The 21,450-nt window shown below is 41.5% G+C and overlaps 1 protein-coding gene across 15 annotated transcripts in view; it reads right to left on the reverse strand.

Moving 5' to 3' along the window:
* DIP2B (disco interacting protein 2 homolog B) overlaps positions 1–21,450 on the reverse strand; it is a 246,269-nt gene that overhangs the window by 138,776 nt on the left and 86,043 nt on the right. The window lies entirely within an intron of this gene.

The raw sequence follows: 21,450 nt of genomic DNA on the forward strand, positions 1-21,450 counted from the left end.
TACTTCCAAGGCTATCAACATATGGAAATGTGGTATTAGGCAGTCTAACCATTCCTTAGGGTGACAGTGATAGTAGCAATTTTAAAAATCATTATTCTAGAATAAAAGCTAGAAATAATCAAATGTTGGGTTTGGTCATTTACATTTAGGTGTTATAGCTGTATCTGCAGAATTCTTAAAAACTTTATTAAAATTCCTGCATTAAAAATACTTTGGCATTGTGAATTTGGAATATGATTTACTTATTTCCTTTATTAGTTATAACAAATGTTCTTGTAATGCAGTTTTCTCAGAATGAAGTTTTTGTTCAATTATGAACATGGTATTTTAACAGAACATGAAACAGGACACATCATTATAAAAGCCAAGCGTAAAAGAAAAAAAGACAACCAGAAGCAGTTTGTGTGCCAAGGGATTTGAGGAGAGATAAGTGGTCCATCCTATCTCTTCTTTTATCTTCCACAATAGGATGGTTAGCTGGGCAATCAACTACTCAGAAGACGATGACATTTCCCAGTCCCCTCATAGGTAGGTACAGTCAAATTACTAAGGTCTGGCCAATGTGATATCAACAGAAAGAATGGGTGCAACTTCCAGATCTTGCTCTTAAATGGAATGGGTGTATCTTCCCTTCTCTTTCTCCCTTCCCAATGGGTGAAATGGGATGTGGTAATCAGCTATATTGGACTAAGGGTGAAGAGCCAGACCAGTAGATGATGAAGGAACAGGATAGAAGGGCCTGTTGCCCAATACCCTCATGAAGCAGAGTTGCTGTACTAGTTGAGACCATGGCATGACCTAGAAATAAACTTCTATCTTGTTTTAAGTACCTGTTATTTGGGGTCTTCACTACATGTACTTAAACCCATTGTCCAACAAATACAAAGCAAATGAGACAATTTTCAGTCAAGTGGCAACAAATAATTGCTGCTACTTGGTGTCTCCACCAGAACCATAAACCATGGTACTAAAACTTTTAAAAGCTAATTTAACTCTTATGTAGAAGATACAAATCCCTTATAAACTTTTCATTGTTAATCCTCTTGATAATTTTTTTTTATTATTTTTTTTGAGACGGAGTGTTGCTCTGTCACACAGGCTAGAGTGCAATGGCACGATCTCGGCTCACTGCAACCTCTGCCTCCATGATTCTCCTGCTTCAGCCTCCTGAGGAGCTGGAATTACAGGCACCCATCAGCACACCTGGCTAATTTTTGTATTTTTAGTAGAGATGGGGTTTCACCATATTGGCCAGGCTGGTCTCGAACTCCTGACCTCAGGTGATCCACCCGTCTCAGCCTCCCAAAGTGCTGAGATTACAGGCGTAAGCCACCATGCCCGGCTAATAAATATTTTTTGCACTGCTTCTGCTTACATAAATGAAATTTTGTTCTAGGCTGGATTCTTACAAATGTAAATATGGTTTACTTCTTTGAAATCAGAGTATTGCAAAGAAACTTTTAAACTAACGTAAAATTATCTAGGAACACGCATTAAGAGTGTTGAACTAGTTGATCGATAGACTGTGCTAGTGTTACTATTTGTTTTCTTTTCTTTTCCTTTTTTTTTTTTTTTTTTTGAGACTGAGTCTTGCTATGTCACCCAGGGTGAAGTGCAGTGGCACGAACTCAGCTCACTGCAACCTCCGCCTCCCGGGTTCAAGCAATTCTCCTGCCTCAGCCTCCAGAGTAGCTGGGACTACAGCCACGCACCACCACACCCAGCTATGTTTTGTACTTTCAGTAGAAACGGAGTTTCTCCATGTTGGCCAGGCTGCTCTCAAACTCCTGGCCTCATGTGATCCAACTACCTCAGCCTCCCAAAATGCTGGGATTACAGGTGTGACCCACCGCACCTGGCCACTAGTGTTACTATTTCTGATAGATGCTGTTTCCATGTAAGGTTTCAGCATAATCAAAATGGCTTTTCTAAATTGCATTTTTGTTTCTTTTTATTCTTGCAGTTAAAACAGCAACCATTTTATATGCTAAGACTTCCCCATCAAGATATTATCTAAATAAACTATCAGTTAAAAATAATTGGTGGACACAAATTCCAAATACTAATTTGCTAATTGTTGAAAGACTACAGCTTATTTGAAAATAAGCAAATTGTGGCCCGGTGCAGTGGCTCACGCCTGTAATCCCAACATTTTGGGAGCCCAAGATGGGCGAATCACCAGAGGTCAGGAGTTTGACACTAGCCTGGCCAACATGGTAAAACCCTGTCTCTACAAAAAATACAAAATTAGCCGGGCGTAGTGGCGCACACCTGCAGTCCCAGCTACTCAGAAGGCTAAGGCAGGAGAATCACTTGAATCCAGGAGGCAGAGGTTGCAGTGAGCCGAGATCGTGCCACTGCACTCCAGCCTGGGCGACAGAGCGAGACTCCATCTCAAAACAAAACAAACAAACAAATAAAAAACCCAGAAAATAAGCAAACTGTGTGAGGAATGATGTGTTTCCTCTGTTTTCAGACTAAAAGCTTGCTGTACTACAGCTATTAGTAATTTTAGGAAGTTCTCCAAGCTTCAACCACTCTGCTTTTACTGATTGTATTCGATTACACTTCAGAGCAAGACTGTGTTTGAACAAAAACCCTCACCTTAGCCGAAAGATCTTAAAACCACTGAATATATAGCTGATAGAGCACTGGCCTTCTTTTCAGTAGTAGAAAGGGGATGCTGTCAAGAAAAGGAAAGGAAGAAAAATCACAGGAAAGACTTGATTTGATAAAAAATAAGTAATGAGATTATCTTCAAAATTTGTCTTAATGTTTAAAAATGTCTAGATCTTCCATTCCATATCTGTGTAATGCTGTGGAAGTCAGAAACATCTAGGTTCCAAACCTGGCTTATCATTTACTAGCTATGTCTCTTTGGATATGTTAGTTAAGTTTCCTGGGTCCTTGTTTTTTTCTATCTGTAAAATGGGGAAATCTGCACTTTTCTCATGGGACTGTTAACAGGATTAAGGAAGATAATCTACGCAAAGCTCCCAACAGAGTACTTGGTCCAAAGCAGACACTCAATAAATAAATGTTAGTTCCCCTCTCCACCCACTCCACCAACAACCATCAAAACCTCAAAAAAAAAAAAAAAAAGAAGCCAGGCATGATGGCCTATGCCTGTAGTCCCAGCACTTTGGGAGGCAGAGGCAGGCAGATTGCTTGAGTCCAGGAGTTCTAGACTACCACTGCGGGCAACATAGTGAGACCTCATCTCTACAAAAAATACAAAAATTAGCAGGGTGTGATGACACACACTTGTCCTAGCTATTCAGGAGGCTGAGGTGACAGAATCATTTGAGCCCAGAAGGTCAAAGCTACAGTGAGCCAAGATAGTGTCACTGAACTTTAGCCCAGGTGACAGAATGAGACCTTGTCTCAAGAGGAAAAACAAAAAACAAAAACAAAAACAAAAAAAACAGAAAAAGAAGCCAGGCATTGTGGTATGAGCCTGTAGTCCCAGCTACTCAAGAGACTGAAGTGGGAGGACTCCTTGAACGCAAGAGTTGGAGACCAGCCTGGGCGAGACCATCAAAAAGATTAAATTAAATTAAAATCTCAGAAAAAAATTACAAATCAAAGGGTCCTGATAAGAGTTGTATGCCTTTTTGGAATGAGTGAATTTTATGAAGATCAGCTAAAAACCACCTCCTTTGAAGGTGAGAAAAATTTGCACACCCATGTTCATAGCATCATTATTATAACTAAAAAGTAAAAACAACCCAAATGTCCATCAACTGATGAATGGATAAATAAAACATGGTATATCCTCACAATATTATCCAGCAATAAAACAAATGAAGAGCTAAGAGTGGTGGCTCATGCTGGTAATCCTAGCACTTTGGGAAGTCAAGGTAGGAGGACTAATTGAGGTCCAGGAGTTCCAGACCAGCTTGGGCAACATAGTGAGACCTCATCTCTACAAAAACTAAAAACATTAGCCAGCCATGGTGGCACACACCTGTAGCCATGGCTATTCAAAAGGCTGAGGTGGGAAGATCACTTGTGCCCAGAACTTGGTGGCTGTAAGGGAGCTATGATGATATCACTGTACTTCAGTCTAAGTGACAGAGCAAGACCCATCTCAAAAGAAAGAAAAGAAAGGCCAGGTGCGGTGGCTCATGCCTGTAATCCTAGCACTTTGGGAGGCCAAGATGGGTGAACTGCTTGAGGCCAGGAGTTCAAAGCCAGCCTGGCCAAAATGGTGAAACAATGTCTCTACTAAAAATACAAAAAAGTAGCCGGCATGGTGGCGCGCACCTGTAATCCCAGCTACTCTGGAGGCTGAGTTAGGAAAATCGCTTGAACCTGGGAGGCGAAGGTTGCAGTGAGCCGAGATCATGCTACTGCACTCCGGCCTGGGCAACAAGAGTGAAACTCCATCTAAAAAAAACGAAAGAAAAGAAAAGGCAGAGCAGGAAATAAATAAATTAAGAGAAAAATGAATGAAGTACTGATACATGCTGCAACATGACTGAACCTTGAAAACATGGTAAGTGAAAGAAGCCATTCATAAAACACCATATTTTCTATGACTCCATTTATATCAAATATCCAAAATAGGCAAATGCATAGACAAAGAAATAGATTCAGGTTTGCCAGGGGATGAGTAGGGGGAAAGGGAATTGACTGCTAATGAATATGGGTTTTCTTTTTATTTTGGAGACAGGGTCTCACTCTGTTGTCCGGGCTGCAGTGCAGTGGTGTGATCTCAGCTCACTGCATTCTCCATCTTCTGGGCTCAAGTGATCCTCCCAGCTCAGCCTCCCCAGTAGCTGGGACTACAGACACACACCACCCTGCATGGCTAATTTTTGTATTTCGCCATGTTGCCCAGGCTGGTCTCAAACTTCTGGCCTACAATGATCCGCCCACCTTAGCCTTGCAAAATACTGGGACTACAGGCATGAGCCACCTTACCTGGCTGAGGTTTCTTTTGGAGTTCTAAAAACGTTCTAAAATCAGATTACAGTGATGGTTGCATAACACTATGAACCTACTAAAAAACATTCCATTATATATTAAATTGGTATATTGTATGATATGTGAATTATACCTCAATAAAGTTGGGGGTTTTTTAAACCTTATTGCATCTAAAGTTTAATAAATCAAATCGGGGTGTTCAAAAGACACTGTCATCTAGAAAACAGGCTACATTAATGGGTATGTGTATATAAACTTCAAGTCATTTATAAGAATCTTTAAGCAATTCATCATGTTTCTGTCTTTTTACTCATTACATAAAATGAGTATCTTATCTCCTGTGCATCTGAAGTGATACCGGCTATGTACTATCCTTGGGAGAACTGAAGAGGGTCACTCAGTTTTCTGTAGAGGTTATCTGTGGAACTCTCATTGATATATATTCTTTTTAAATAGAACATTTATAGAAATTGACTACATACCAGATCATAAAGCAAGTTATAAAAAATTCAAAGAACTGGTATCAGGCATATCGCTTCATCTGTCAACAATGCAATCAAGCTGGGTGTACTGGCTCATGCCTATAATCCCAGCACTCTGGGAGGCTGAAGTAGAAGGATGGCTAGAGCCCAGCCTGGGCAACAAAGCAAGAACCTGACTCTACAAAAAACTTAAAAATTAGCCAGGCATGGCAGCATGTGCCTGCAGTCCCAGCCACTCAGGAGGCTGAGATAGGAGGACCGCTTGAGTCTGGGAGGTCAAGGCTGTAGTGAGCCATGAACATGCCACTGTACTGAAGCCTGGATGTCAAAGACTTTGTCTCAAAAAAAAAAAATGCAATCAAGTTCTAAATCAATAAAAGATAACTTCTGTAAAGGTCAGCCACAAAAAAGTCTACTACTGTGCTATTTACTTATAATGTACACAGTGCATGTAATGCATATATATACACAGTCACTTGACAATGTTAGCTCACAAGAAAATGAAATGAGGTTGGATATATGCTTGCATGCTGCCAACAAATTTCCTTATTAAATTTAATACATTAGGTTCTCAAAAACTGTATATAATCAATCATATTTAAGAACATTAAAGAGTTTGCTATTTAAAGGATTCAGAGTAAAACTTTTTGTACTATAATTATTGCCTAACTTGTCTGCTCTCAGTTCTTTCAAAAGCTTATTCTGTATATAGCACAGTGTTGAATGCACTATCACTATCTAGGAGCGTACAATCCATCAGAAGCTTGCATGATGCAAAACAATGCAAGAAAGGAATTTGGTACTCTGGTCAATGCCAAGGTCAGCATTTCCCCAAAGTGTTCTTCTAATTCAGCAAGCCAAGGCCTGGAACCAGGCCATGGCTTTCTCATCATTGTGAATTTATCTTTGAGCAGTTTCTGAAAAAGAACTTCAGCAGAAAAATGAGCTTTAATCACCTAAGGTGAATAAGTAGCTTAAAAACCTGAAAGACAACCAATAATCTTCCTAAGAAATAAAATGGTGGGCCAAGTCATACCTCTCCCTTCTCTTCTCTGCACTAAATATCACAAAATGACTTGAGTCTTTTTTTTTTTTTTCGAAGGCAAGGTCTCATTCTGTTGCCCAGGCTGGAGTGCAGTGGTATGATCATGGCTTGCTGCAACCTCAACCTCCTGGGCTCAAATGATCCTCCCACCTCACCCTCCCGAGTAGCTGGAACATGCAACCATGCCCAGCTAGTTTTTTGGAGACGTAGGATTTCACCACGTTGCCCAGGCTGGTCTCAAACTCCTGGGTTCAAGCAATCCACCCGCCGTGGCCTCCCAAAGTGCTAGGATTATAGGCATGAGCCACCGTACTGGCCAAGATGTTTTTTAAAAGACTCAATTCTCAAATACCTTACTTGCGTAGCCTAGGCAGTAAGATTAAGACTAAACCAAGTGTCCATTTCTTACACTGTGATATTTTTTCTTCCCAGTTCCTCCCACCCTGCCTAGTCTTCTTTTCACACCTGGACACAGTACAGGCAACACTATATTCTTTGCTTATGTGTAAAAAGGGCATGACCTTGCCTACTTTTAACTGTCACCACTCATTTGCTTGAGAAAAAATAGTTATGTGTGAATATTAAATTAAATATTATTATTATTATTTTTTTTTTTTTTTGAGATAGAGTCTCGCTCTGTCGCCCAGGCTGGAGTGCAGTGGCCGAACCTTGGCTCACTATAAGCTCCACCTCCCGAGTTCACGCCATTCTCCTGCCTCAGCCTCCCGAGTAGCTGGGACTACAGGCGCCTGCCACCATGCCCGGCTAATTTTTTGTATTTTTAGTAGAGACAGGGTTTCACCGTGTATGCCAGGATGGTCTTGATCTCCCGACCTCGTGATCTGCCCACCTCGGCCTCCCAAAGTGCTGGGATTACAGGCGTGAGCCACCGCGCCCTGCCAATTTTTTTTTTTTTTTTTTTTTTGAGACAGAGTCTCACTCTGTTGCCAGGCTGGAGTGCAGTGGTATGATCTCGGCTCACTGCAACCTCCACCTCTCGGGTTCAAGTGATTCTCCTGCCTCAGCCTCCCGAGTAGCTAAGACTACAGGTGTGCACCACCATGCCCAGCTAAGTTTTGTATTTTTAGTAGAGTCGTGGTTTCACCATGTTGGCCAGGATGGTCTCAATCTCTTGACCTCGTGATCCGCCGGCCTCAGCCTCCCAAAGTGCTGGGATTAGGCGTGAGCCACCGCACCCAGCCCCCTAAATATTAAATTTTAATTTAGGCTGGACTTAGTGGCTCACATCTGTAATCTCAGCACTTTGGGAGGCCAATGTGGGTGGATCACTTGAGCTCAGGAGTTGGAGACCAGCTGGGCAACATGTCTCTACAAAAAATACAAAAATTAGCCAGCCACAGTGGTGTGTGCCTGTATTCCCAGCTACTAGGGAGGCGGAGGTGGGAGGATGGCTTGAGTCCCAGGGGCAGAGACTGCAGTGAGCCAAGATCACACCACTGCACTCCAGTCTGGGCAACAGAACCAGACACTGTCTCAAAAAAAATTAATTTAGATATTGATTATATTGCCAAGAGATATGTATGTATTAACTTATACATAAGTATCTTTGGTACAACTATACCATTTGTGAGTGTGCAAGGCCCTGCTACATCTCGTTCTATTAGTAGATTCGTAAGAGGGAAGAGGTGGGAATTACTTCAGTACATTAATATACAAGCTTGAGATTTGAATTACATGAACCTGACCAAAGCTGACAAGCGGGACTTCCAAAACCCCAAGAGTTCCTTTGTAATTCAACCCTGAGTGGCTAATAATATGAGAAAGAATTTTTGCTCTCTGATCACAAAATGAGAATGTTGAATTATACAACTGGAGCAATAACTATGCACACCAGGACTGGATGGAGCACAGAACACAGGGGTGAAGATGGTGCCTAGCACCAAACTCCCATGCAAACAGACTGGGGTCATTGGAAGCTGGGCATGAGATAGGGTAAGATTTAACAGCTAAAATAAAAACAACAGGTTAAATACAAAGCCAGATATAGTAAGAATGTACAGAAACATTATGAAGGCCAACAAAAACAGCCTAAAGAAGGAAGAGGAGTGTTCACGAACTGGCTAAAGTATAAAAACCAAATACAAAAAAAAAAGTAAAATATTTTACATAAAATATAAAAAGCTGCCGGGCGCGGTGGCTCACGCCTGTAATCCCAGTACTTTGGGAGGCCGAGGTGGGCGGATCACGAGGTCAGGAGATTGAGACCATCCTGGCTAACACAGTGAAACCCCATCTCTACTAAAAATACAAAAGAAAAAAATTAGCTGGGCGTCTCTAGTCTCAGCTACTCAGGAGGCTGAGGCAGAAGAATGGCGTGAACCCGGGAGGCGGAGCTTGCAGTGAGTCGAGATCGTGCCACTGCACTCCAGTCTGGGTGACAGAGCAAGACTCTGTCTAAAAAAAAAAAAAAAAAAAAAAAAAAAAAAATATATATATATATATATATATATATATATATAGCAAACACCCTTTAAATGAAAAGACTTTCTCTGGTCATCATGTTCCACACACTTTGTACTATACACATAAATACACATTACTACTAATCCCTCATTTGGCCAATGCTGAGGGCCTGCTAGGAAAGTCAGGCACTGGTCTAGGCACTTGGGATGTGCCAAAGCAGACAAGGGTCCCCTTGTGGAGCTTAGATTGAAGGAACAAGACAAATTATACCATAACAAATAAACAGATTATATGGAATGATAGAAGGTAGAAAGCACTAAGGAAAAGTTAGAAAAAGAGAGCAGGGATGAGGGCTTCCAATGGGTGAGGCAGGCAATCCAGCAGACCCAGTTGAGAATGTGAGATGTGAACTATACCTGGTGGTGGTGGTGGTGGTGGTGGTGGTGGTGGTGGTGGTGGTGGTGATGGTGGTGATGGTGGTGATGGTGGTAAGACCAGGAGGAGTTAGCCCTACAGGTATCTTGGGAAGAGGTTTCCAGGGGGAGCCCTCCAGGAAGAGGAAATAGCTATGCAAATCAATGAATTGAGAAACATAAACATGTTCTAGGCTTTATCACTAAAGCAAATATCAGACTTCTCCCACTCACTCATTCATCTTTAAAAGGTAATTTTTGGAAGGGGAAAAAAATAAGTAGCAACACCCAGATTTTACAGAAACCATTCTAAAAACAAGCCACTGATTTAAAAACTTATCTACCTCTTTCAGTAGATAAGTGAATGTTTTCCTGAGCTGTCCAACAGGGGGAAAGATGATCTTGCAGGCAGTAATCCCAGGCCAGGTGCACCCTACCCAGCCTCCAATGAACAGATTTTCACTCCCAACACCTGAAGTACCTCTAGTTTATGAATAACAGGTAGATTTGCCTTTCTCATTTGCAAAGTATTATTGATACCCACATTTATGCACACTATAACAAGGACATTTCTGTGGAGAACAGGAATCAATTTATTCTAGTATCAACACAGTTAAATAATTTAAAAAGTGAATTCACAGAAAATATTTTGTCCTCATCCAACACTAGCTGGTAGGGGCCAGGGATGGTTTTGGATATCACTTGAGATGTCAAAAGATGTCTAATCAACTGTCCTGATTTTATCTACAAAAACTGAGGGGGCAGAGATATAATTCAAACATACATGATTCTTGAATTTACTTGTCTCCTACTCTGAATGAGTAAAAGTTAATTACTTACCATCATGAAAATAGTTCTTTCTGATTCTATAAAGTTGACACCATCTCTGACATTTGAGGTAGCTTACTAATTAAAAACAAAGGTTCTCAATATTTCAATTTTTTTTCCCTGCTCAGTTGAGCTGCAGGAAATGGAAGCAGTTGAATGTGAATATAAATACGGATGTCCTTAGAGAACTGTTGTCATAAATTACATGATAAGGAAAAGAGCAAAACAATACAAAAGATCATAATCTCAAAAATCTCCTATTGCCATCACAGAAAACAGGTAATTTTTATAGAAATGGTGTTGATAATAGCTGTTACACTAATAAATAACAGTGACTCCAAGTTCCCTGGACAAAGGCTATGATTACACCCTGTCAAGCTTTCTATGTTATATTATATGAATAGCTGGTTAAAATGAAGAAATAATGAAATCAGACCATCCCTTCAGGGGAAACAATTGTAGTGTTCAAGAGTTGTTTTTTTGTTTTGTTTTTTGTTTTTTTGAGACTGAGTCTTGCGCTGTTGCCCAGGCTGGAGTGCAATGGCGCAATCTCGGCTCACTCAACTTCCGCCTCCCAGGTTCAAACGATTCTCCTGCCTCAGCCTTTCAAGTAGCTGGGATAACAGGCATGCACCACCACACCCGCCTAATTTTTTGTATTTTCAGTAGAGACAGGGTTTCACCACGTTGGTCAAGCTGGTCTCACACTCCTGACCTCAGGAGATCCACCCACCTTGGCCTCCCAAAGTGCTGGGATTACAGGCGTGAGCCACCGTGCTCAGCCTGTTCAAGAGTTTTTAAATTTTAATTTTTTTTTTTTTTTTTTTGAGACAGGGTCTCACTCTGTGGCCCAGGTTGAAGTGAAGTGGTGCCATCTCGGTTCACTGCAACCTTCACCTCCAGGGCTTAGGCAATCCTCCCACCTCAGCCTCCTGAGTAGCTGGGACTACAGGTGCAGGCCACCACGCCCTGCTAATTTCTGTATTTTTTTGGTAGAGATGGAGTTTTGCCATGCCGCCCAGGCTGGTCTTGAACTCCTGGACTCAAGCAATCTGCCCACCTCAGACTCCCAGAGTGCTGGGATTACAGGCCTGAGCCACTGTGCCCAGCCAAGAGTTTTTTTTTTTTTTTTTAATGTTTATATGTGTTGACCCAATACTTCTTCTAGGAATCTACCCAAAAGAAAGACAAAAATGTGTCCACTCAATGGGAGAGGATAGGAGAGGAGAGGGGAGGGGGAGAGGGGAGGGGGAGAGGGGAGGGGGAGAGGGGAGGGGGGACGGGGGAGAGGGGAGGGGGAGATGGGGGGAGAGGGGAGGGGGAGACGGGGGGAGAGGGGAGGGGAGGGAAGGGGATCTGAAGACATCTTGGAAGATGCTGGTAAAGGATTATCATCAAAGCTGCATCTGAAAGAAAGAATAAAAAAGGGAAAGGAGATGTTTTATATTCTCATTAGAGAAAGGAGAGCAGGCTGCTTTGTAAAAGCACCCATTTATAGATGACCAGAGAGATGACGCAGTGGCAGTCACGAGGAATTTGGTGTTGCAAAAGGATACATTTTAGAGCAATGTGAGAAGTAGTGGAAAAGCCAGGTAAAATAATATGTTCCAGAAGTCTCTAAGAGGAAGAGGATGGAATCAGAGGGTTGAGGGAGGGAAAAGGAGGGTAGTGTGAGGGAGGAACAGAAGGCAGGCCAACAAAAGGACTTGTGTTAAGATTCTCCCTAAGGGTGTAAGTCTAGAATTAAAACTACTTAACTTTTTTAAAATATATATTCAAGAAGGCCAGATCTTGTGATGAAGGTTGAATCCAATGTTTCCAAGACAGTATCATCCTTATTACCTTAATTATGTGGCTAACCCAGTTTTTATAAATGATCAGGATTCCTGGTCTCTCCTTCCTTTAAAGGAAAGAGAAAAAGTCCTTTGCTCAGTAATGCGAATGTGGGGTAGGTGCAAATGACTTGACGGCATTAAAGAAACTAAATCAAACTCATATTTAGAAATTACTTGAGTTATTTCTGAAACTTACATCAGTGAGTCATATGGCTGCTCTGGACCCAACCTGAAGGAATTAAGTGTGACCCCGTTCAGTTCAGCAAGCGTGCTCACTTTATCTCACTAAGTTTGCATAAAGAAAAGGAAATCTGAAAGACTGAAAACAGCTCAGCCAATGAATAAAACTATCAAAAGAACCTGACTGTTCAGTTTTCATCCTTCTCCTTAATTGTGAGAATTCACTTTAATGCATACTTTATGTGCACAAAGACTGAAAATGTAATTACAAAAAAAGCAGCTCTAAAATACTATTAAAGCGCTCTGTTGTTTCGGCTAAACAGGAGTCGGCATTCATCACACACTTGCCAGTCTGTATCACTTGTGACTCAGTCAAGGACTGAACAGGAAATGTGCATGAGCCACCCTCACTGACTCCCATGTGCTGTGTTCTCCTCCTCTCAAACTCCCCCAGATCCATCAGACAACACGCATCCCATCCTCTGATTCAAAGAAGTGATGCTCGTTTGTATTAACGCTCCTCCATGCATAGAAGGGCTCAGCACCACCTAATGGTGCTATATTAAGGTAACACTCTTATTTTTAACCTTTTCCCTGTTTAGAATAATCAAAAAAGTGAGATAGCTGCTGTCTGCGTACTCCAGTTATTTGCCCAATGGATAAACTAAGAAAATTATTTAGATGAAGTACTATGATACTGACAAAGATCCAAAGATTTCAATATAAGATGCCAGATTTTCAAATGCCTTTTCTTAAAATATTTTTTAAATGATTTAAGTAGTTATGTTGTCAAATAATTAATAGTTTCCCCATTCCAACATGTGCTATTGAGCCCTTAAAAAGAATGAAGTAAATCTACATATGTTGACATGGAAAGTTCTCTAAGATAATTATGTGAAAAACAAGGTGCAGAAGAGTTTGTGTAGTGGAGTACCTTGGTATAAATGGTGTCTCTGGGTATATATTCTTGTTTTGCCTAAAAGGCCATAGAATTCACAAAAGACTGGGGAAATTGGTAAGTTTCCCTACCTACGTAACAAAAAAACTAAATTATTTCTTTTAAAATTTAAATTTCTAAAAGTAGTGGAAATATTTACTCATATAAATATCTGACTACATTTAAAGTAAATACTAATGATTCTTTCATAAAAAGTAATAACCACCAAGTTTTAAGGAAATATAACTAACCAAGACAAGTGACAGCTATTTTTAAAAACACGTAAATCAGATTTATCTAAATATCTTGGGTTATCCAACTCCTTAGTTACCAAATTCTCAGTCTATTTTTTTCATCTGTTTATTTATTTATTTAGAGACTGGGTTATGAGACTGGCTAAGTTTTGAATTTTTGGTAGAGGTGGGGTTTCGCCATGTTGCCCAGGCTGGTCTCAAACTCCTGGGCTCAAGTGATCCACTGTCTCAGCCTCCCAAAGTGCTGGGATTACAAGTGTCAGTGACGGCACCTGGCCGTGAATTCTGTCTATTTTAATTCCACTTGAAAACTGTCTCTTTTAGGATCATCCAAACCAGGTCAACCTTCTGAGAGGTTCCCAGTCCTGGAGACAGGTCAAAAGTGAAGCTCAGACTGGTCTGGCACTTATACAGCCATTAGGAAGAGACGAGCAGAAAAGCTCTAAGATTCCACAGCCCAGACTGGCTATGGATATTAATGACCTGCCTCCAACCATCCATACCTGTTCTTTTGTTAATCTGTTTTTACCACCATGCAAAAGAGACAACCAAACTCATACAGTCAAAACTGAGTCATAAGACCCTCTCCCAATTTTTTATTTTTTGTTTCTACTTATAATTCCTACTTTTATACTTCTAAAACAATTCTATCCCTGTCAAAGACTCCTTTTGATATACTAAGTTTACTTACAAGTAAATTCGGAAACATGGAACTTCAAATACAAAGCACTCATAAATGACCTTGAATTCTTCTTACATAAACCAAAGTCTTACAGCCATGGACTTCTCAGACTAGAATACTACATGAAGATGGGAGCACCTATTGGCAAAGTATGATCAAATTATTCTGCTTTACTGAACATTATAAATTCCTTACATACAGCAGAAAGATATGTTCCAGGAACTACTGGAGATCACAAAGGTACAAAGAAATCCTACTCCTTGAGGGTGATAAGGCAAAACTGAGAGTGGAGGAGGAGATGGTGGGAGCACTTCAATATATTCCCAGGAGGTCACGTGCCAGAGGCTATTTATTTACTTTCTCATACATTTTTACTTGAGTCCATGGGAGATTTTAATTCTATGAATAAATGGCTTATTTTATAATGTAAATCAATACACAGACTTGTTGCTGAATACGTTCAATTGTCACAAAGTAAGAAAACTGTTCTAGAGGAACATGTATGTAGTATTCTCCTCAATGGCCACATTAAATATAATCTTGACGTACTTGACACTTTCTGTTAATAAAAAACTGGCTGGGCTCAGTGGCTCACGCCTGTAATCCTAGCACTTTGGGAAGCCAAGGCAGACAGATTGCTTGAGCCTAGGAGTTCAAGACCGGCCTGGGCAACATGGTGAAACCCCACCTCTACAAAAACTACAAAAAAGCCCAGGTGTGGTGGTGCATGCCTGTAGTCCCAGCTACCCAGGGAGGCTGAAGTGGGAGGCAAGTTGAGGCTGCAGTTGAGCTAAGCTGTGATCGGGAGCCATTGCTCTCTAGCCCTGGTGACAGAGTAAGACCCTGTCTCAAAACAAACAAATAAACAAATAAATAAATAAATTTTTAAAAAATGAAAAACCTTACCAGTTTACTCTCCTAGCTAAACAGATTCACCACCACACAAAGGGTCAGAGAATGTACGACCGTGTGCACGACTAGCTTGCAAACACGCATCACCAGAGTCAGCATGGTTTTGCTCTCATTAGAGCCAATGGCTGTGAATGTGTTTATTCCTTTTAAAATGCAAGCTTGAGCTTAATTTATATGGCCAATTTAACTTAACAGTAGTATGAAAATCATTTTTAAAACATATCATGTTATTCAAAGTAGATATTTCTTTCAATAAAAAGAAAATGTCAAAGCAAATAGTACTACATTACCGTTAAATGCAAAAAGGTGAATCTTGGAATCTGCAGGACAAGCCCATTAAGAGTTGTCATTCAAACCTGACAGTTATCACATTGTTAAAATAAGCCAGATAACGCTACCTAAAAACTAGTAATGTGAAATAAAAACAGCAAAACATATAAACTGATATAATACCAAGACAGACTAGCAATGCACATTTTATTATATATAAAACCATAAACATCTTTTAATATATAATATTAGAGGTGGGTTAAACTTTTTAAATATATTTTGATATTTTCGATGACTTTTTCCTATTTGACAATTAATGTTGAACTCTCAATTAATAATCTGATCATGTAAGCTGCTTCACACTTATATAAATGCAGTATACTGTTATGTAAGTCCTAAACTATATCATGAGGTAATACACGTACCAAGCTTAACACTAATACGTATTGACTTTACAAAAATAAAGAAAATTCTGCTGAATTTTAAACTGAACCGAAACATCAGCCAAATACAAAAGAGTTTCTTTTCTTGTAAAGGCCTCATCAATAAAATTAAACCTAAAATAATTCTCATAAAATCCCTTGAGGTAAACACTATTCTTATAGGTATGGGAATTCATATCAAAGAGAAAATAGCTAAAGATGTCATGGTTCATATTCAAACTCAGGACATCTGTTTCTGTGCTCTTAATTATTGAGGCAGTGGAGAAGGGTTGGTTGGGCTTTGATACCTCACATTTAAAAAGAAACAAAGGAGGCCGGGTACAGTGGCTCATGTTTGTAATGCCAGCACTTTGGGAGGCTGAGGCGGGTGGATTACCTGAGCTCGGGAATTCGAGACCAGCCCAGCCAACAGGGTGAAATCCCGCCTCTACTAAAAATACATAAAAAATTAGCAGGGCATGGTGGCAAACACCTGTAATCCCAGCTACTCAGGAGGCTGAGGCAGGAGCATCGCTTGAACCTGGGAGGCGGAGGTTGCAGAGAGCCCAGATGGCACCATTGCATTCCAGCCTGGGCGACAAGAGTAAAACTCCATCAAAGAAAGAAAAGAAAAGATAAGAAAAGAGAAGAGAAGAAAAGAAAAGAGAGAAGAGAAGAGGAGAAGAGAAGAGAAGAGAAAAGAGTGTATTCCTAGTAGGAACTACTGATTTCCCAATAATGCCCACACCTCATCTCTACTTGTGGCCTTAGGTGATTCAGTAATCTCTGATGGGCTCTTTCTCATCTGCAAAATGGGTGGGATAATTTTTAGGTTGGGACATATCCTTAATGGGCTGCTTTGTGTTTCCTTTTTTTTTTTTTTTTTTTTGAGATAGAGTCTCGTTTTGTTGCCAGGATGGAGTGTAGCAGCGCGATCTCAGCTCACTGCAACCTCCGCCTCCCGGGTTCAAGTGACTCTCCTGCCTCAGCCTCCCAAGAAGCTGGGACTACAGGTGCATGTCACCACGCCTAGCTAATTTTTGTATTTTTAGTAGAGACGGGGTTTCACCATGTTGGCCAGGATGGTCTCGATCTCTTGACCTCGTGATCCGCCCACCTTGGCCTCCCAAAGTGCTGGGATTACAGGCGTGAGCCACTGCGCCCAGCCAACAAGTTCTACATTTTTAAAAGACTGAACTCCGCTCTGGTCTTAAACCAGGACATTAAGTCTAGGGCTATACACAAGTTCTACTTAGTGTATGGGTTTTAATTCCAGCCAAGTATATAAAACAATGAGAAAGGCTGTAGAAGCATAAACTTAAGTTTAGCTCAAACTGAAATTTGGTTGCCTTGTGTGCAAATTCAGGAAGTACGGAGAATAGGTCTAATGGCAAGGACTAACACTGACAAGTTGTCATATTTAAATTCTCCAGTGAACAGGTCAGCCATCAGTGCCTAGAGAATATGACAATGCCCAACTGCTTTGGAGTTCAAAGAAAGGAAGAAAACCAACATTTAGAAGCACCTATTACCGACAGGCTAGAGGCTTTCAGGTGCATGATCTTATAAAAAAGCATCATACTATTAGTTATGAACCACTAAAGAAAATAAATAATCTGGCCGGGTGCGGTGGCTCACAGCTTAATCCCAGCACTTTAGGAGGCTGAGGCGGGCAGATCACAAGGTCAGGAGTTCGAGACCAGCCTGACCAACATGGTGAAACCCCATCTCTACTAAAAATACAAAAATTAGCCAGGCGTGGTGGCATGTGCCTGTAATCCCAGCTACTCAGGAGGCTGAGGCAGGAGAATTGCTGGAACTCAGGAGGCGGAGGTTGCAGTGAGCTGAGATCGTGCCACTGCACTCCAGCCTGGGTGACAGAGTGAGACTCAGTCTCAAAAAAAAGAAGAAAGAAAATAAATAATCTAAAAGTTAAGGCCCGGCGCAGTGGCTGGTAACTATAATGCCAGCACTTTAGGAGGCCAAAGCAGGAGGACTGCTTGACCCTAGGCAACAACATGAAACCCTGTCACAACAAAAAAAATTAAAAATTAGCCAGACATGGTGGCACTTGTCTGTAGTTCCAGCTACTCAGGAGGCTGAGGCAAGAGGATTGCCTGAGCCCAAGAGTTCGAGGCTGCAGTGAGCTACGATGGTGTCACTACACTCCAGCCTGGACAACAGGCTATCTCTAAAAAAATAAAAATAAAGATCGGCTGGGCGCAGTGGCTCACGCCTGTCATCCCAGCACTTTGGGAGGCCAAGGCAGGTGCATCACTTGAGGTCAGGAGTTCGAGACCAGCCTGGTCAACATGGCGAGACCCCCGTCTCTACTAAAAACACAAAAATTAGCTGGGCATGGTGACACATGCCTGTAATCCCAGCTACTTGGGAGGCTGAGGCAGGAGAATCACTTGAACCCGGGAGGCAGAGGTTACAGTGAGCCAAGATCGCACCACTGCACTCTAGCCTGGACAACAGTGCGAGACTCCATCTCAAAAAAAAATAAAAACAAAAACAGAGAAATAAAAATTAATAAACAATATCGTTTTAGTCCCCTGATATGTAAAATAGCAGCCAGAATGCAAAAACTCTCATTTACACAATGTAGTATAAGAATTTTATCATATGGCTGGGCACGGTGGCTCAAGCCTGTTATTCCAGCACTTTGGGAGGCCCAGGTGGGATGACCGCTTTAGTCCAGGAGTTGGAGACCAGTCTGGGCAACATGGCAAAACCACGTTTCTATTTAAAAAAAAAAAAAAAAGAAAGAAAGAAAGAAAAAGAAAAATTAGCCAGTGTGGTGGCAAGTGCTTGTAGGATACACTCAGGAGGCTGAGGTGGGAGGATCACCTGAGCCCAGGAGGCAAAGGATGCAGTGAGCTGAGATCATGCCACTGTACTCCAGCCAGGGAGACAGAGACAATGTCTCAAATAAATTAAAAAAAATAATCATGCATAATTTGGATCTCACCCCCAAGAATTTTAAAAAAGGAATACAATGGGGAAAAGATTAGGATTAAAAAAAAATATCAGATGGGTAAACAAAAAGAAAAATCAATATCATAAAAGGCTAGAATAACTTCAGGTTCAAGAACTGGGCATTAAATTTAGCTTCTAGTTTCTTGGCCTTCAAAGTCCATGGAGAAGTAAAACAGATTATTGAATTCCTGCTCTTTGAAAAAACTGTCTTAGCCTATTTTGTGCTGCTATAACAGAAATCTGAGACTGCACAATTCATAAAGAACAGAAATTTATTATTCACAGTTATGGAGGCTGAGAAGTCCAACAGCAAAGCATCTGGTGTCTGGTGAGGGCCCTCTTGCTGAGTTTTCAAAGGGCAGAAGGCAGAAGGGCAAGCTAGCTTAACCTGTGTGAAGTCTCTTTTATAAGGGCCTTAATCCCACTCCCAAGAGAGAAGCCCTCATGGTCCATTCACCTCTTAAAAGTCCATCTCTTAAAAGTATCACATTGGCAACACCTGAATTTTGGAGGCAACACATTCAAACCATAGCACACAGAAATCTAACTTGAAAGTGGAGTTTCCTAGATGGGTTCTGGTCTATAAATACACTAAAATTTCATAACATCAAATTTTGATCAATCTACGCATTTTATATTAAAGTCTAAATTCTTGTTTGTTTTTAAACATGCTTTCACTGGAAATGATCATAATAATGATCCTCTAGTAGCAGATGCTGTGACAATTAAAACAACATTCATGCCAGGCATGGTGGCTCTCAGCTGTAATTCCCAGCACTTTGAGAGGCCGAGGTGGGTAGATCACAAGGTCAAGAGTTCGAGACCAGCCTGGCCAACATGGTGAAACCCCATCTCTACTAAGAATACAAAAATTAGCTGGGCATGGTGGTGCGTGCCTGTAATCCCAGCTACTCAGGAGGCTGAGGCAAGAGAATTGCTTGAACCCCGGAGGCGGAGGTTGCAGTGAGCTGAGATCACGCCACTGCACTCCAGCCTGGGCAACAGAGCAAGGCTCCGTCTCAGGAAAAAGAAAAAAAAAAAATCACTCCTTGGGCCACAACTGTCCTCAATTACTTCTCCAGTGGGGGCCACAAATGGCATCTTCAAAAACAGCGAGAAAGCAGAAACACAAGTGTAATCCCAGAATTTTGGGAGGCCAAGGCAGAAGGCTCGCCTGAGCCCAGGAGTTCGAGATCAGCCTGGGCAACATAGTGGGATCCCACCTCTACATAAAATTAAAAAAAAAAAAAAATTATCCAGAAACGGTAACATGATCCTGTAGCTTCTACTCAGGAAGCTGAAGCAGGAGGATTATCTGAGCCCAGGAGTTTGAGGTCTCACTGAGCCATGATGGCGTCACTGCACTCCAGCCTGAGAAAGTAAGATACTATCTCAGAGAGAGACAGAGAAAGAGAGAGAGAGAGAGAAACAGGAAATGCCTATCTCCTCTGCCCCCTTACTTTCACCAGTTAAAAGGCAGAGAACAGATAAAAGAGAGAAAGCAGTAAGAGGATCTTGGAAGATAATTAATCCCCGATTAGCATATATTTCCACTGAAATATTCAAATGTCTTCTCTTAACCTCTCTTAATTTTTCTTCCTGATGGTCCTAAATTACTCAGTTGTTTAAGATTTAAGTAACACAGAGGATACACCCTCTGGCCCCCAAGAGCAATCGTTATCTGGCCCTGCTTGCCTGTGTCAATGGTCCCCATCTCCCACCACTCTCCTAACTCACTGGACTCACAATTCTTGCAGTTCTTCAGATATACCAAGCTTTTTAAGATCCTTGCACCAATCATTTCCTGTGCCTAAAAAACACTTTCCCTAGATTTTCTTATAAACTGGCTCCCTCTCCTCATTCATGTCTCAGCTCAAATGTCACCTCTTCAGAAAGGCTACTCCTGAAGGATGACCACAAATTTTAAATTAATGGCTGGGCATGGTGGCTCACACCTGAAACCCTAGCACTTTGGGACGCCGAGGTCAGGAGTTTGAGACCAGCCTGGCCAACATGGTGAAACCCCCCTCTCTACTAAAAATAGAACAAAATTAGCTGGGCGTGGTGGCGTGCACCTATAATCCCAGTTACTTGAGAGGCTGAGGCAGGAGAATCAAGCCACTGCACTCCAGCCTGGGCAAAAGAGTGGGACTCCATCTCAAAAAAAAAAAAAAAAACAAAGACAAACAAATTTTATTTATTTATTTATTTATTTTTTTTTTTTTTGAGACAGAGTCTTGCTCTGTTGCCTAGGCTGGAGTGCAGTGGTGCGATCTTGGCTCACTGCACCCTCCGCCTCCTGGGTTCACGCCATTCTCCTGCCTCAGCCTCCCGAGTAGCTGGGACTACAGGTGCCCGCCACCACACCCGGCTAATTTTTTGTATTTTTAGTAGAGACAGGGTTTCACCGTGTTAGCCAGGATGGTCTCGATCTCCTGACCTCGTGATCCGCCCGCCTCGGCCTCCCAAAGTGCTAGGATTACAGGCGTGAGCCACCGCGCCCAGCACAAACAAATTTTAATTTAATGAGACAGCAATCGTCTCATTCAATCAACTGATTTTAAAGGTGAGCAAATATAAATTCTGGAAATTAAGAGATTTTTCTCTTACAGGTCACTTCATCAAACCCCACCTCTATCCTCCAAATTTATAATGTTCTACAGAAACAGGCACAAATCCAGCTAGGCAGTAGGGGCTGTAAATATAGAATCCAGCAGTTGGGTTAAGACGGAATTCTAGCTAACATGGTCTTATTATGGGCATCTGTTCTCCACCCACCAGAGCGACCCAAACCAAGGGGAGAGAAAGGTATCTCATTCAGACAGCATTCCCCAAAAAACATCCTCCTGATCTTT

The sequence above is a fragment of the Pan troglodytes genome, chromosome 10, assembly GCF_028858775.2.
Source record: "Pan troglodytes isolate AG18354 chromosome 10, NHGRI_mPanTro3-v2.0_pri, whole genome shotgun sequence".
In the NCBI taxonomy this organism is placed as follows: domain Eukaryota; kingdom Metazoa; phylum Chordata; class Mammalia; order Primates; family Hominidae; genus Pan; species Pan troglodytes.